The sequence below is a fragment of the Heterocephalus glaber genome, unplaced genomic scaffold, assembly GCF_053883595.1.
Source record: "Heterocephalus glaber isolate CG9 unplaced genomic scaffold, H.glaber_assembly_v1.0 deba00001429, whole genome shotgun sequence".
In the NCBI taxonomy this organism is placed as follows: domain Eukaryota; kingdom Metazoa; phylum Chordata; class Mammalia; order Rodentia; family Bathyergidae; genus Heterocephalus; species Heterocephalus glaber.
This window is the reverse complement of record NW_028258294.1, coordinates 24,401,574-24,419,223: the sequence shown is the minus strand read 5'-3', so window position 1 is coordinate 24,419,223 and position 17,650 is coordinate 24,401,574. Positions and strand designations below refer to the sequence as shown.

At 37.4% G+C, this 17,650-nt stretch overlaps 1 protein-coding gene and 1 pseudogene across 1 annotated transcript in view; both read right to left on the bottom strand.

Annotated features, from left to right (window-relative positions):
- Ddx10 (DEAD-box helicase 10) overlaps window positions 1-17,650 on the bottom strand; it is a 359,979-nt gene that overhangs the window by 218,094 nt on the left and 124,235 nt on the right. The window lies entirely within an intron of this gene.
- The window catches only part of LOC106010389 (lysine-specific demethylase 5A-like), a 90,817-nt pseudogene that overhangs the window by 37,037 nt on the left and 36,130 nt on the right, over window positions 1-17,650 (bottom strand).

Genomic DNA, 17,650 nt, shown 5'->3' with positions numbered 1-17,650 from the left:
TAGTCCAGGCTGACCTTGAGCTCACTATGTAGCCCAGACTGGCCTTGAACTGTCAGTAATCCTCCTGCCTCATCATCCCAAGTAGAAGGATTACTGGGGTGTGCCACTAAACCCAGCTGGAAGCTAACTTAATACCATACCAAACACAGAAACTACTGCCACCATACATCTGAACCATACATGCTATAAATATTTCCATTTATATTCTGTCTTGATTTTTACAACAGGATACCTGCAGAGGTGAGGCAACTTGGTTATGATCAGAAAATAGAACATATATATTTAGGATTCACAGGTCTCTGGGAATCTACTCTAGCACAATTTTCACTATACATATCAAGCTACTTCCACTCTTGACACAGTTTAACATTTCACAAGTTCAGACATTTTGAAAATATGTTTCCAAAACACTTAGCATACACTAGCTCAAGCTTTAAAGAGGGGAGAAAACCTCCCTGATGATTCTAGGTCAGTGTACAAAAGAGCAAATACATCATCACTTCACAGCTAGGAAAGTAAGAAGAGGTGACAGTAAATTCTTTGTTTTATCTTAACACTATTACAAACTATGGTCTAGTTAAATATGTTCTAAACAAAATTGAAACAATCATACTCTGGCATTCAAAAATCCATTCTGACATCCACATATATACACTCTTCTATGCAAACTATACATTATCATCATCTCCCTTCTTAGTCTGACACAACATGTGAATTGGCAGGCGAGAATTCTACCACGGAACCACCTGCAAACCCAGCATGTAAATGAGTGCTTGAGCATAGCCAGCAGTTGTACCAATTCAAAGGATTACTTTTACAAACTTCAGCAAATATTTGAAAAACTACATATCAAATAACAACAAATATGCATTTCTATCTCTACATACTAGATAAGGATGCAAGAAGAATGGAGGCAAATTCCTTCAGTCTCCATTAATCAGACAAATTTTAACAGTATTGTATAGCAGTTACTAGATGCTCTAAACATCCACGTTATTGGGTGGTCATTCGGAACATTACTCAATAGGATGAAACAGCCCACAGAACAAGACAGGAAACAGTAAGGTGCTCATTTTGAGGAAGAACATAAATGCAAAAATAAGTTTCTAGAAAAAGTAATGAGGAGAAGTAGCGGAGCTGCCCCCAATGCAAAGGAGGAGAACCTTCCAGGCTGAAGTAACATTACCCACAGTGCACAGACGGTGAGCTGTGACCACCAGCACATATCACTCCCCCGGCCCCTCCTTGAAATGAGAAGACACATAAACAAGTCTCAAAACCAGACTTCCGGATCACCTAAAGCAAACCCAAAGGGAAACAAGATGGAACAATCTGATACTCAACCACCTGGACTCGCTGAACTGACAACAAAAGAGGATATGGAAAAAATGAAATCAAAAATAATTTCTCAGATAACAGCAGAAAATGGGCCCATAGTGCAAGACATGATTAATAAATGTAGAGAGGACACATTAAAAAAAATACAGGAGCTGAGGAACATGATGGAATCCGAACATAGGAAATAAATGGAATCCATAAAACAGATGGAAACAGATTTCGAGGAGATTAAAAACTTGACTGAAAGTCTATGCAGCAGAATGGGCCAATGTGAGGACAGAATTTCAGATATAGAAGATAGGATTGCAATTAGTGACCAGGAAAAGAAAAATTGCTTTAAAATAGTAAGAGACCATGACAAATCAATCAAGCAGCTGCTAGACGATGCAAAGAAGAATAACATAAGACTGATCAGAGTCAATGAAGAAACCAGAGACAGTGCAGATGGCATAAAAAACTTTTCACAAAAGGGATGTCAGAAAAATTTCCAAGCAGGAGAAAAGAACTTGACATACAGAAAAGGGAGGGAGGGAGGGAGGGAGGGAGGGAGGGAAAGAAAGAAAGAAAGAAAGAAAGAAAGAAAGAGAGAGAGAGAGAGAGAGAGAGAGAGAGAGAGAGAGAGAAAGAAAGAGACATACAGGATTCCAACTAGCCTTGATCAAAAAAAAAATCTACACATAGGCATATAATAGTTAAGATTCCAGAAACACAACAGAAGAACAAAATTCTACAAGTAGTTAGACAAAAGAAATAAATTTCATACAAAGGAAAACCCATCAGAACCACAGCTGATTTCTCAACACAAACCCTCAAAGGAAGAAGAGCTTGGAGTGTCATATTTCAAGCCCTACAGCAAAACAGCCTCCAACCCAGATTGATGTACCCTGCAAGATTATCTTTCAAAATTGATGGAGAAATAAGATACTTTCATGACAAAGAGCACCTTAGGAACTGCATGAATACCAAACCAGCACTCTAAAAAATTTTAGACATTATCCTGGGAAAAAATGAGGATCACAACCCCAGGAAGCCCAGCAGAATGAATCCATCAGGCACGACAAGAAATTAAATGCAAAGGGAGAGAATCCAACAAAAAGAAAAAGTCATGAAAATAGTAAGTTAATACCTATCAGTTATAACCATCAATCTTAATGATCTCAATTCATCAACCAGAAGAAACAGACTGGCAGAATGGGTCAAGAAGCAAGATCCAACACTATGATGCATACAGGAAACAATTAATTCAAAAAGAAACCCACAGACTGAAAGTTAAAGGGTGGAAAACAATACTCCATGCGATGGGAACCCCCCAAAAAAGCAGGAGTAGCTATCTTCTTTCCAGATCAAGTGGATTTCGAACCAACACTGGTTAAGAGAAACACAGAAAGACACTACATCCTTGTAAAGGGAACAACCCAAGAGGAAGAGATAACAATCATAAACAAATATGCAACAAACACTAGTGTGCCCAACTAAATAAAATAAATAGTAACAGACATGAAAAATCATATAAGCACTAATACAATAGTAGTGGGGGACATCAACACCACACTGTCTCAAATATATACATCAACTAGACAAAAAATGAAAAATGAAATACTAGCAAACTCTTGAACAAAAGAACTTAACAGATGTTTACAGAGTGTTCCAGCCCACAAATTCAGAATATACATTCTTCTCAGCTGCACATGCATCATTCTCCAAAATAGACCACATACTCACTCATAGAATATGTTTACATAAGTGCAAAGGAACTGAAGTTATCCCCTGTATATTATCAGATCACAGTGCAATGAAACTGGAGATCAACAGCAAAAGAAACTGCAAGAATTTCATAAACACGTGGAAATTGAACAACACACTTCTGAATAACCAATTAAAGGAAATTAAAGAAGAAATCAGACAGTTCCTACAATTAAATGACAATGACAATATAACATATCGGAAGCTATGGGACACAATGAAAGCAGTCTTATGAGGGAAATTCACAGCACTGAATACTCATATTAGGAAAACAGACCAAACCCAATTAAACAACCTGATGCTGAACCTCAAACTGCTGGAAAAAGAAAAGGAGGACAAATTCAAACCTCATACAAGGGAGGAAATTATCAAGATCAGAACAGAAATCAATGCAATGGAGACTAAGACAACAATACAAAAAAAAACATCAATGAAGCCAAGAGTTGGTTCTTTGCAAGAATAAACAAAATTGACAAACCCTTAGCCAACCTTATCAGAAAAAGGAAAGAAAAGCCCCAAATCCATGCAATTAGGAATGAAAAGGATGAAATTACAACAGACCCAGCAGAAATCCAGCCGATCATGAATACCTTACCTACTTTGAGAACCTTTATGCCAATAAGATGGAAAATACAGAAGAAATGGACAGATTCCTAGATACATGTGAATTATCAAAGTTGAACGAAGATGACCTAAAAATTCTAAATGACCCAATATCAATCAATGAAATTGAAACTGTAATTAAAAACTTACCAACTAAGAAAAGCCTAGGTCCTGATGGCTTCACTGCTGAATTCTACAAACATTTAGAGAGGAACTGCTGCCACTACTGTTTAAATTCTTCAATGAAATTGAAAGGGAAGCAATACTCCCACATTCATTCCTGGAAGCAGAGCAAGACCCAACAGAAAGACAGAACGATAGGCCAATCTCACTAATGAACATAGATGCAAAAATCCTTACTAAGATAATGGCAAATAGAATGCAGAAGATCATCAAGAAGATCATACACCCTGATCAAGTGGGATTTATACCAGGGATGCAAGGATGGGTCAACATATGCAAATCAATCAATGTAATACACTGTATCAATAGAGCCAAGGACAAAAACCATATGATCCTCTCAATAGATGAAGAAAAAGCATTTGACAAAATTCAACACACACTTACAATAAAAACCTGTACAAAAAATTGGAATTGATGGGCTCTACCTCAACCTGATAAAAGCCATCTATGAAAAACCAACAGCCAATATCATACTAAATGGTCAAAAACTAAAATCCTTCACACTAACATCAGGAACAAGACAAGGATGTCCACTATCACCACTCCCTGTTCAATACAGCCTTGCAAAAATTAGCCACTGCAATTAGACAAGAGAAAGAAATAAAAGGAAAATGATAGGAAAAGAAGTCCAACTGTCATTATTTGCAAATGACATGATACTGTATATAGAAGATCCCAAGAACTACACAAGAAGTATTCTAGACTTAATAACCAAATTCAATAAAGCAGCTGCACACAAGGTCAACATACAAAAATCAATAGCTTTCCTCCACAGGAACAACAGACTCACTGAGAGAGAAATAGGGCAAATAATTCCTTTCACAATAGCATCCAAAGAGCTGACATACCTAGGAGTCAATCTAATAAAAGAAATTAAAGACCTCTTCTCTGAAAACTATAGCACTCTGAAAAGAGAGATTGAAGAGGATATCAGAAAATGGAAAGACATCCCTTGCTCCTGGGTAGGAAGGATCAACATAGTGAAAATGGCCATACTTCCAAAACTGCTATACAGATTCAATCCAATCCCAATTGAAATTCCAGCAACATACTTTGCAGACCTTGAGAAAACAATCCAAAAATTCATTTGGAACAAGAATAAACCTAGAATAGCAAAAGCAATTCTAGGCAACAGAGACATGCAAGGGGTATCACAACCCCCAACTTGAAACTATACTACAAAGCTACTGTGATAAAAAAAAAAAAAATAGCACAGTACTGGCAAAGAAACAGACCTGAGGACCAGTGGAACAGATTAGAAGATGCAGAAACAAAGCCAGACACACTCAGCCATATCATCTTCGACAAAGGAGCCAAACACCCTCACTGAAGGAAAGACAGCCTCTTTAACAAATGGTGCTGGAAAAATTGGGTTTCAACTTGCCAAAGATTAAAACTAGACTTATATTTCTCACCATTCACTAAATTAAAATCAAAATGGATTAAAGATCTAAATATTAAAACAGAAACGCTGAACCAGCTGGAACAGACGTTAGGTAGACCTCTTGAAGACATTGGTGTAGGAAAGATTTCATGAACAAAACCTCAGTTGCCCGTGAACTAGCACAATCAACAAGTCAGATCTCTTCTTACTTAAAAGCTTCTGCACAGCAAGAGAAACCACCAAAAGTGTGAAGAGACAATCCACAATGTGGGAAAAAATTTTCACCAGCTCTTCCTCAGACAAAGGTCTACTATCTAGAATCTATAAAGAACTTAAAAAAAATCAGACCTCCAAAATTTAAAGACCCAATCAGAAAATGGGCATCTGAAATGAATAGACATTTCTCAGACAAAGAAGTAAAAGCAGCAAATAAATATATGAAAAAACGTTCAACATCACTAGTCATTCAAGAGATGCAAATGAAAACAACACTGAGATTCCACCTCATCCCAGAAAGAAGGGCTGCCATCATGAAATCAGCCAATAACAAATGCTGGCGGGGGTGTGGGGAAAGAGGAACACTGCTCCACTGCTGGGGGTTGTGTAGACTAGTGCAACCACTGTGGAAATCAATCAGTACGAAGATACCTCAAAGAACTAGGACTATAAGTCCTATTTGATCTAGCTCTTCCCCTGCTGGCTATCTTCCCCAAAGAATTAAAAGAATCATACCACAGTGATATATGTGCACCCATGTTCATAGAAGCACAATTTGTAATAGCTAAAACTTGGAAGCAGCCCAATTACCCATTAACTGGAGACTGGATAAAGAAAATGTTTTTTTATAAAGTGGAGTTCTACTCAGCCATAAAAATGAGAAATTAGAGACATTTATAGGTAAATGGATGCACATTGAGGCCATACTCTTAAGTTAAATAAATAGGACACATATATGTAAATACCAAATAGTTTCTCTAGTGTGAGAAACTGAAAGTGTAAATAAGGACTAAAAGGTATAATAGATAATATGAAATAGGAAGAAAAGGGGCAAAGGGGAAGGGGAAGTGGGAGGGGTAGGCAAAAGGAAAGAAGGGAATTGAATTAATATGAGAAAATGAAAGAATGGAAACAAAGTCTTTGTAAATGGAGAGGGATGGAGGGGTTGAAGGGAGGACAGGGGAATGGGGAAAAAATAAGAACCAAGATGGATTATGTAAAGGTGCAAATTTACAATGATGAATGTCATTATATTGTATACCTAAAATGTACCAACTAAATTAATTTTAAAAGGGCTGGTGATTTAGCTCAGTGCTTCTGCTGCCTGCCTCACAAGCGCAAGACGCAAGTTTGATCCCCGGTACCAAAAAAAAAAAAAAAAAGTAATTAAAAAAAAAAAAAAACTAATGAGCAATATGGATACGGTCATGCTAAAAAAAAAACTGCAGAAAGAAGAAATAAAGATACATAGAAGGGAGATAAGAAAAAAATAATTTTGAGGAAACTGCAGCTTGGAGATATAATCAACATTATCCCAGATTGCAATGTCTTTTCACACCTACACCTGTTTTTCTTGCAGCCTCCTCAGTCCTAAATTCCCAAGAGTCTTAAAAGGTACTATAACTTTATAAATTTGACCTGTGTTTGTTCTTCTGACAGTATAAATCTATAAATTCCAAGTACTTCCACTTTCAAAGGAACAGCACTATTAATTGGGTACCACATCATTAAATTTCAAACACAAACAAATGGATTGTATTTTAACCTAGATGATAAAAAGAATTTTTGCTTCAGCACACTAATGGGCAACCTGACAAGGAAACAAGACATTAGTTAAAAAATAAATAATCTAAACAAAAAACATTCTACTGTATATCATCCATCTTAAGGTCACCACAAGATCACAAATACTCCCAATCCCAAACCATAGCACATCTCACCCCTTCAGCACCTACAGTCTTTCTCTTTCTCTCTGTTTACTTCTTTGGTTCCACCTAATACATTTGCCTATGCCTCTCATGGACACATTCTGAAAGGCTTTTCTCCAGCAATGTGTTAAGGACCTGTCCAAGTCAAGTTGAGTTTCTTACAGGGAACTTTTCAGATCCCATCTGGTGAGAGAACTACTTTTAGGAAGTCAATACATCTCATCAATATCCATTATATATATTCCACTAATGCTTACTGAACCTCAATTTTTTATCAGGTATGTGATGAATTCTGGGATATGAAAATAAACAAAACAGACACTGTTCTCTGTATGGTCTGGCCTAATGGATAAACTGAATATACAAACAACTACAATGTGAATGCTTCAGAAGAATATGAAATCTGTGCAAGGGAAAAAGATGGAAACAAATTTAGACAAGCCTTTTCTCAATGGGAGTTCCCCAAGAAAATTCTAATACTCTAAAGCATCCACTGAGGGTAATAGACAAACTCAGACAAACTCACCTTTATACAGAGAATACAAATACAATATGATATCACAGGGATATTGCAGGGACAGTTAGAAAGAGGAAAAGGTATATGCCACATTTGAAAAATTCCTAGTCATTAGAAGGAGAGAGGCAGAGTAAGAAGTGAGGACAGAATGAACTGCAAGAGGGTGAGAAATCAAGATTTGCATTGGACTGTGAAGCACTTAAATGTGGTATGCTGAGGGCTTAGAAATTCACAAATACAAAGGATAAGAATACTTTGGAAATGTGATCAGATTTCTTCTGAAGAATTTCTTTGGATGGTTCCAGTTCACCAAAGCCAAGACCTAATTTTTTTCAGAAAATTATTATATCTACTTCTCAGTAAACAAAAAAATTAATGTTCTTAATTTAAAAGCCTGAGCATTTTTGACATTTCAAAATTTTCATCATATAATAAGAATAAATTTTTTCATCCACAGTCCTATTGATGATTAATAAAACTATAAAGAAATAACTCATTTTCAGAATCTTTGTTATCGGTACTTGAAAAGACATTTACACATTACAGTTTTAACAGACCTTTGAAAGAAACACATAATCACTAAGACTGTAAAGAATATATGATTCCTAAGGTAGTAGACACAACTATTGAATGCAAAGTTAAAATTTCAGAAGGCCTAGAAACTTTTCCCCTGATCCTATCTGTAAACTACAGAGTTTTTTCTCAGAAATCTAATATTCTAGTCACTAAGAAGGTGAAGTCAAATCTCTTAACTGGGAAAAATAGTTGCCCATTGTTTATCTGATAAATGACTTGCTTTCAAAATGTATAAAAAAACTCTTATGACTCAATAAGACAAATGTTGAAATAAATGAAGTCTAATATTCAAACATCCCTAACCCTCTTCCAATTAAAAAAAACTTCTTACAATGAGATCTGATATATTTAACCTTAAAAAGGGAGAGAAATTATAATATGCTACAACATCAAAGACATTAAGTCCAGCAAGCCACTCACAAATAGACAAATAGTTTTATTCCTTTTACATGGGTTATCTCACATAGCCAAATACATAGAAACAAAGTAGAATAACACCTGTCTTTGACTAAGGGACGATGAAAATGGGGAATTGTTTTTTAATGGGTTAGTTTTGCACCTAAACTGAAAATTTTCTGGAGTTTGGTTGTACAACACTATGGGTATACATACACTACTGACTTGTACACTTAGAAATAGTTAAGATGATAAATTTTATGATATGTGTTTTACTACAATTTTTTTAAAAAAAGCTGGGCATGGTGGCACACACCTGTAATTCTACACTCAAGAGGCTGAGGCAAGGGGATCACTACAAGTTCCAGGTCAGCCTGGGCTACATAATGAATTCAAGACCAGCCTGAACTACATAGAGACAGCATCTAAAAAAAATTAATTTAATTAAAGTTAAAAAAGGAAAGATCGGTTTCTTCCAGATAAAAATTACTAACTTAAAATGCAGTGCTCCTCTCAATAAGGTAAAACAAACAAACAAAACCACTTATTTTTATTTAAGATAGAGTTTAGAGGCTTTTAATCTGTAAGCTTTCAATGTTTGAGGGGGCAAAACAATGGTACAATTGAAATGCTGATTTAGGTAGACTAACAGGACAGCTACAGACAAAAATAGATGGGAAGGAGAAAGGGAGGTAATGAGTCAAGTAAAGAAGTTTTAGAAAGAGAAAAAAGAGAACTCAAGGGATGAGTTCAATGCAGGTTTCTAGCATGGATGGGAGGAGGAGGATGCAGCCCCTTGGGATCATTACTGAGGAATGGCTGAGCAAGCAGATACAAGGACAATAAACTGCAAAAGGTGCACAATGAGGCCCTTTCTACTACTTCTCAGTTTCAAAGCCATTTATCAGGAATCAAAGAACTGCTTTATTTGTTTATGCCTTTCCTCATTTGAAAAAGATCTGAAAAGGTCAGCAAATAACTACTGTTCAGTTACCAGCTGTTGGCCAAGCACAACAGTAATATTTATCGTACCCACAATTTTACCGCTATGATAAAGACAGAGTTCTTACAAATTATATAATGAATGCAATTCTGAAAGGTATTAGAAATAAAATTGTGGAAACCCTAGTCATATGTTAAATGTACTGGGGCCCTATTTCCTAGAACTCTGTCTCCTAGAATGGGTTTTTTTATAATAGAAATCATTTATTTTATCTTAGTGTGCATTCCTTCAAATTCATCTCTATTGTAGCTTGAAAGAAAGGATAGGAAAGAGTGAGATTGAAATAAAGCTCTACATTGGATTAAAGGCTATCTTAGTGTCTTATTTGTGGTGTTATAACCAAATATCACTGACTGGTAATTCATGAAGAAAGATTTATTTCCCCACAGTTCTGGAGTCTGGAAAGTCCAAGACCAAGGCTCCAGCATCTAGTGCAGTGGCGGCAAAGCTATGGCATGTGTGCCACAGCGGGCACACAGATCCCTCTCTGTTGACACAGGAGTCAAGTATCTGATAACAGTTGTTGTTTTTTAAAAAAAAAAAAAAAAAAACACTAAAATTCAGTATTCAGCTTTAATTGCAATGTTGGCATTTTACAATAAGTAAGTGGGCTCTGGGTTGCAGTTTGGGCACTTCATCTCTAGAAGGTTCACCATCACTGATATAGTGTGTACCTTCCTGTTCTATCATAACAAAGCACAAGGCATCATATGGCAAGGAAGGGGAAAAGAAGATGTGTGCATGGGTGTCTACAAGAGAGGGCCAATCTTCATTTTTTATTCAAGAACCCACTTCTCCGGTGACCTATCTCCAACCAGGCCTCAGCTCCTAACAGTACATTTAGCTACTAAATTTATCAGTTAGCTACTGATTCATCATTTAGCTAATAAATTCTCCAATACTGAGTATAGCATCCCCATGATCCAATCACCTTCCAATAATAAGATTTCTGGGGGACATTTCAGATCTACATCACAACATTCATTCCACCCCCAGTCTCCAACATTCATCTCATTATGCAAAATGCATTTTAATCTGTCTACAGGTCTTAACAGTTCCAGCATTGCTGACAAGTCCAAATCCAAATTCTCCTCTGACTCAAGACAAACTCTTAGCTGTGAGCCCTGTAAGAATCAAAAAGGAAGCTAAACACTCCCACCATACAATGGTACAAAGCAAACATTCCCACTCCAAAATGGAAAAATGGAGATAGAAACGAATAGACCAAAGTAAGACCAAAACCCAGGAGGGCAAACAGTAAATCCTGTACATTCATGTCCAGCACCCCTGAGAGGTTGTGATAAGATGTGAGCTTGAAAGGGTTTAGGCAGCCCCACCCTACTGCACTGCCAGTTGCAGCCTACATGGCCTCTCCTGGGCTGGCTCTACTCAATGCCTGCAGCCTTTCTCAACAGACAATCTATGTTCCCAACATCTTCAACTTCTAGGGTCTCTCCTGCACGTATACCTTCAGTCTCACAATTTCATTCATTTTTCTCTCAGTGGCACATTGCCTAGCCTCCCAGGCTTTTCTTTCAAATCTGAGTGGAAGTCTCCATGCCACCAAAACTCTGATTTCACAAGCCTGAAAACTAACATCATGAAGATGATGCCAAGGTCTGCCACCAGCTTAATCAGTAGCCAGACCCCACTAGATCATGGCTGCAAAGTATGAGTGTTTGGATATCTAACAAGATGAAATGAATTCCAGAAAACCAAATCCCTCAACAGACCTTCTCCAGTAGGATGCCATAGGGCTCTCTTGTCAAAGCAAAAGTTTATACTTTTGTACCTTTAAGTCTATCATATGTAGGGTCTGGCTACTAATTTCTGAGATACCTTCAAGCTATCTTTTCTATTGCCCTGATGCAAAGTACTCTGCTTCTTTTTAATGATAATCATTTTAACAAGCATGATTTCCTGGATCCAACTTTACAAAACTTCCTTCCTAGGAACCAGCAAAATTTTCCAAATTATTCAGCTCTGCTTTTTAGTCCTGATTCTCATGGTAAATCTGGCTAAAAAGAGCCAGCAATACCCATTCCATAGCCTGAGTGTTGGGCTGCTTTGAAATTTCCTCTGCCAGATTAATTGGTCCACTTCACTTAATCTCAGTCTCCCACAAAGCCTCAGGATGTGAGCAAAATGAAGATACATTTTCTGCCAGGGTTTAAGAAAAACTCTGCCAACTGCCAATGGAGTCCTTCTTCCTGAATGACACCTTCTGAGCCTGGCCTTTACTATCCACATTGCTATCAGCATTCTGGTCCTCTGAGCTCCAATTAGACTCTCCAATCAATTTCTGCTTACTCTGTGTATAGCACTCTAAGGCTTCTCTGGCTGGCATCTCCAAATCTTTCCAAATTCCTACCACAAACCAGTGCCAAAGGCTTCTGTACCACATAGTCAGGTACAGTTACAGCAATGACCCCATTCCTATTACCAATTTTCTATATCAGACTCTTCCCCATTACAAAATATGCAAAACCTACAACTTAAAGAAGAGGTTTATTTGTTTCATAATTTCCAGAAAGTTCAGTCCACAGTCAGCTGCCTCCAAGGCAGAAACAGCATGGTAGAAGGGCTTAGCAGAGGAAAGCTATCAATACCATGGCAACCCAGAAGCAGAAAGAAGGGAGAAGCTGAGGACAGGAATACACCCTTCCAGGTCATTCCTCCAGTGACCCACTGCCAACTAAACCCCACCTCCTAACAATACATGTATCTACTAAATTCACTATGAATAAATCCAATGATGAGTTTACCATCCCCATGATCCAATCATCTTCTAAACCTCTGATATAAACCACAAGAAAGGATGATTGGATCATGAGGATGCTAAACTCATCTGTAGATTAATCCATTAATGAGTGAATAGCTGAATGTGCTTTTAGAATATTCAGGCCTGATTAGAGTAGGTCACTGGGAGTGTGCCTTTTGAGGATATAGCTCTCATTCTAATCTCTCTCTCCCTCCCTCTCTTCCTTTCTCTCTCTCTCTCTCTCTCTCTCTCTCTCTCTCTCTCTCTGTCTCTCTTCTTTCTTTGTAAATAGGGAGGGGTGGAGGAGTTGGAGGGAGGCCAGGGGAATAGGGAAGAAAATAAGAACCAAAACAGATTATGTAAAGGCACAAATTTCCAAAGATGAATGTCATTGTATTATATACCTAAAATGTACCAATAAAATCAATTTTTAAAAAATATCATCAAGAAATCAAATAATAATTGCTGATTGAGGCTATAAGGAAAAAAGAACCCTCTAACACTGTTGTAAACTCATATAGTCACTGTGAAAATCAATACGCAGATTCTTCAAAAACCTAAAACTAGAAATTCCATTTGATCCAGCTATTTCCCTTCTAGGTATCTTCCCGAAAGAGTTAAATACATTATATTACAGTGACACATGCATAGCCATGTTTACATCAGCACAATTCATAATAGCTAAATCTCAGAAGCAACCTATCTGTCCATCAACAGATGAATGGATTAATAAAATGTGGTATTCATACACAGTGGAGTAAAGAAGGATAAACGAGTCATCTTTAGGAAAATGAATGTGCCCTGTACAATAAAGTTAAGTGAATTAGACACACAAGCTTAAATATTATACGATTTCTCTACTATGAGAAATCTAAAATATGAGGAAATTAAAGAGCAAAATAAAAGATAATAAAAGTTTGATTTTATGAACAAGAAGCAGGCTTCAGTCATTTTGTTGATGAAGGGCAAACCAATTTTATATGAGCCAGCCATGAATTATCTTTTTACTGCATATGAAAATATCTGTCACAGACAGTAAAATGTATCTAATGTATTGAATATGTGGATAGATAGGCATGTGTATACCCAACTGCCTCTCCAAATAGCTAGAGATTCTTTGAAACTAAATGATGCAGTAAAGTACCATCGTGTAATAACATCTTTTACCAGTGTTGTAAGAGCTATCTGCTAGCTATACCTATAAAATTAATTTGAAATAAAACCATTCTCAAAAACCAAAATTGAACAAAATAAACAGATGATATGCTCTTCTTTGTCCTGCTCATGAATTTTAAATACAACAGTCTCTTAGTACGCATTGGGGACTAGTTTTAGGACCCCTTTAAACAACCAAATTCTGAGGCTGCTCAAAAGTCCCTTCTATAAAATGATGTATTTGCACATATCCTATGTTCATCCTCACATATCCTTTATACCATTTCTACATTACTTAAAATAACTAATATAGTGCAGATGCTTTGAAAATAGTTATACTGCATTATTTAGAAAATAAGACAATGGAGTAAGTTTGTGGTCTATGTTCTGTACAGACATAATTCTTTTTAAATATGTTTGATCCACCATTAGCTATTAAGGTTCATCATTAAGATGTTTACAACAACTGAAATAGTTTTGGACATATTTATTATTCCAAATGTAGTAACTGCTATTATAACAACTCCTTCAAATTCTGTGTACTTTGATAATTAATTGCATACATGCAAAATATATTTCAAAGTATTGAACAACACTGGTTCAATTATGTTAATGAATACTGGTTTTTAGCATAAGCTTGCTACAGTCAAATAATAGAGTGTTCCACTCCCCAAGCAAAACTGGAAGGTTTAAACATTATTTTTCAAGTTTATATCTCTAGAAATACATGTGGAAGGTGTTTCAAGTTCTCTCTGGTGAATGCTTGAAAAGACTAGAGTTAAATCATAAATTTAGGTTCAATAAATGGTCAAAATTCTCTGAAAACAGTTGTCAAAATTTTGATAAAGCTGTAATATAGTTCAGAAGGCATAAATCTGAACCCTAAAGAGCAGCCTACATGGTTACAAGTTTAGGGACTGTCATATCACTTAATTTCTGAATCTGTTTGTACAGCTTAAACCTCTACCTCCAGCCTACAAGTTTCATCAACTTTTCTACCCACCATTTTTCTTTGAACAAGAACTTACTAAGAACCTCCTAAATGTCAGGAATTGTGCTAAGCAGTTTTTCATTTTAATGAAGAATGAAGACATAATACCAAAAATACGGCCTTTTTGTTTGGAGAGTCTCAGTATCAAAGAGAATGAAGTTACATATCCCCATTGAATTACAAAAGATAGACTGGCATGATGGCATTTCATAATCTGAGAGGCTAAACCCCAAAGACTGCTAGTTTGAGGCTAGCCTGGGAAACTGAGATGCTACCTCAAAATAAACAAAATAAAATATACCAAGCAAGGCTCACAAAGGTAAAAAAGTGAAATGAATATTTGTTAACTATATATTTTGAATTATATCTGTTTTTAGTACCATGCAACTCAGGAGGATATCAAACTTGAAAAAAATTATATGAAAATACCTAAATTTATGCAGAATCAGGATCCAGTTAGGATATGAAATAACAGAATTAAGGAGCCATACTCTCTCTCTAGAAGGCTGCTTGTCTTACTACTCTCCTCTGTACTAAGCCTATTTGAAAAGCTGGGGAGAGGGGTGGATTATGGTAAGAAATGTCAAGTGAAGTACAAGAACAAGCAATGGCACTGGTAATATATTATGAACGTGTACTGGATTTAACAGATCTAATCTGATCAGCCTTTCAATAGAACAGAGAGGTAACAAGCATATTTTTCAATAAGCATCTCATGAAAAATTCCAGAGACAGCCTAAGAACTGGGTTTCTTTTTCTCATTACAGTATGGATTAAATTTAAACTTGTCATTTGGCAAGTAGCAGCGATGAACTCCAGGAAGCAGACTGTACATGGAAAAAAATATCAAACACACGCACGCACACATATACGCGATGGGGTTGACTGACTAACTACCCAGGTCAGGCTTCAACTAGTAATTTTCCTCAATACACCCACACTCCTTGAGCCAACATGGTTTGTTTTAAAATCTCAGAAGTTAAACAGCACGGCAATGGAAGGGGCAAAATGCTTTTTTCCAGCCTTTTTAACGATGCCTTTCTTGCCAATGATAAAAACTTGTAGGTTGGCCCAGCCGTGAGCTGCCTGGGGCTGATAGGAGGTGGACTAGGAGACCAGCGGGAATCCTAGGGAAAGGCAGGCCCTCTGCCTGCTTAGTAGTTACCTCCCACTAGGAAGCGCGGAGGGTGAAGTGGGACCCGTGACTGCAGTGAGGCTGATGCAGAGCGGGAGCAGCACACGCGGCCGCCCTTCTTCCCACACCACCTCCGCCCACCTCTCCTAGGAGGGGAAATACATGGACACGGACCAGGCCGCTCCCCTCCGTCTGTAGACCCAGATCTCTGTCTGAACCGACCTAAGAGCTGGTACAGGGCCGGGAGCCGGATGGATACCAGCAGCTATCCATTCCACACCGACGGCCGCGTGCCCGCAATGGACACCAGATGAGGGCCTCTGCCGTCGGCACTGCAGGCTCTGAGACCCTTCCTCTGGAAGCTGGTGGCATTGCTCCTATCGGCCGCCGCCGCCACACACCCAGGACTCCCGGGCCCAGCGCCACAGGTTGCCGCTGCCGCTATCCTAAAACTAATAACTTCCTCCAAGTCTGTATTTCTTTCTTGTTGATTTTTTAGCTTCCTTTAAAACCAAACTGTATACTAACATTTGATATATAAAGGTGATTAAACAGTCTCTAAAAAGCTCCCTTTCCGATGAGAGAAATAGCTTTTTTTTTTTTTAAGATCAAGCCCCGACTAAGTATTTGTTCTACCCTGCATGGAGCTACACCTCTAGTCTCACATTCATTCATTCATTCTTTCACTGAGATGGGATCTTACTACAGTGCTCAGGCTGGGCTCAAACCCATGGGCCGAAGTGATCCTCCTACTCAAGTGATGTCTCCAAGTGATGTGAAGTGATCTTCAAGTGATGTCTGCTAAGAAGCCAGTACTACAGAAACAACTCTAATAATGGAATAATTCCATGACCAGTATCTACACATGATAGAGAAAGCACAATAGCTAGGCACTAGAAAATGGTTTTAGTCAAGTGATTAGTAATTTGAGTTTTAAATGTTTACAAGAATTGGGATCATGGATATTTCAGCCAGTCTATATACATGAAAAATAGAGGAATGACCTAAATTCAGGCCATGGAAGTGAGCCCTGGAGGAAGAGATGATCTCAGGACATTTGCCTTTTGAGCATAATTTGATACCATTGACTATTCTTTCCTCATGACATATTATCTTTGGCTTTTTTCTCACACCCTCCCTTTTGTTGGGATTCTCTTTTTATTCCAAAGAGCCTTGTGCCCATCCTCCTCATTCTCCGAATGTCCCAGGAACATCTAATCAACGCTTACTATTGGCTGGTAATTCAGTAGACACTGAGAACAGGGTCACTATAAAGGAACAGTAACATATTTATAACTTTAGTGATAATATCTATGAGAAAAGAATACTCAGTTCTCTCCACAGCAATGACTAAATTAACTTCCTTGATAAAAGTATTATACAAACAAAAATTTTAAAACAGCAGTTATAAGAATACCATGGTACATGAAGAATGGTCTATGTACACTACAACAAATTAAGATGTAGTGATGCCTCATGAGGGGACTATGCCTTGTAATCATAACAAACGCTAGGAGGCTAAGACATGAGGTTTGCAAGTTTGAGCCCAGATTGAGTAATGTGGAGACTTACCAAGGCCTTGTCTCAAAATTTAAAAAAAAAAAAAAGTAGAAGGGTTGGATGTAGTTCAATGTGAAAGCCCCAAGTTCAATCCCCAGTATTGAGGACTGGGGCCTTGAGAGGAGTAGGGAGTACATTTAACAAAAGCAAGCAGAAAGGGATCCTAAAGAAATGAAATCAAAGAGTCTGAAGTGATTTAGAAATAGTCTGACTAGAATTTAATTGCAGGTGAGAAAAATTAATGATCTAGATTTATCTAGAAGACACTGAAAAACAGCTGCTGAATACACTGACATAAGAAATGGAAGCTTGTGCTTTCTTTGAAGAACATAGGGTCCTCTACACTTAAATTCAAATACAGTATGAAAATGCTCTGCAGA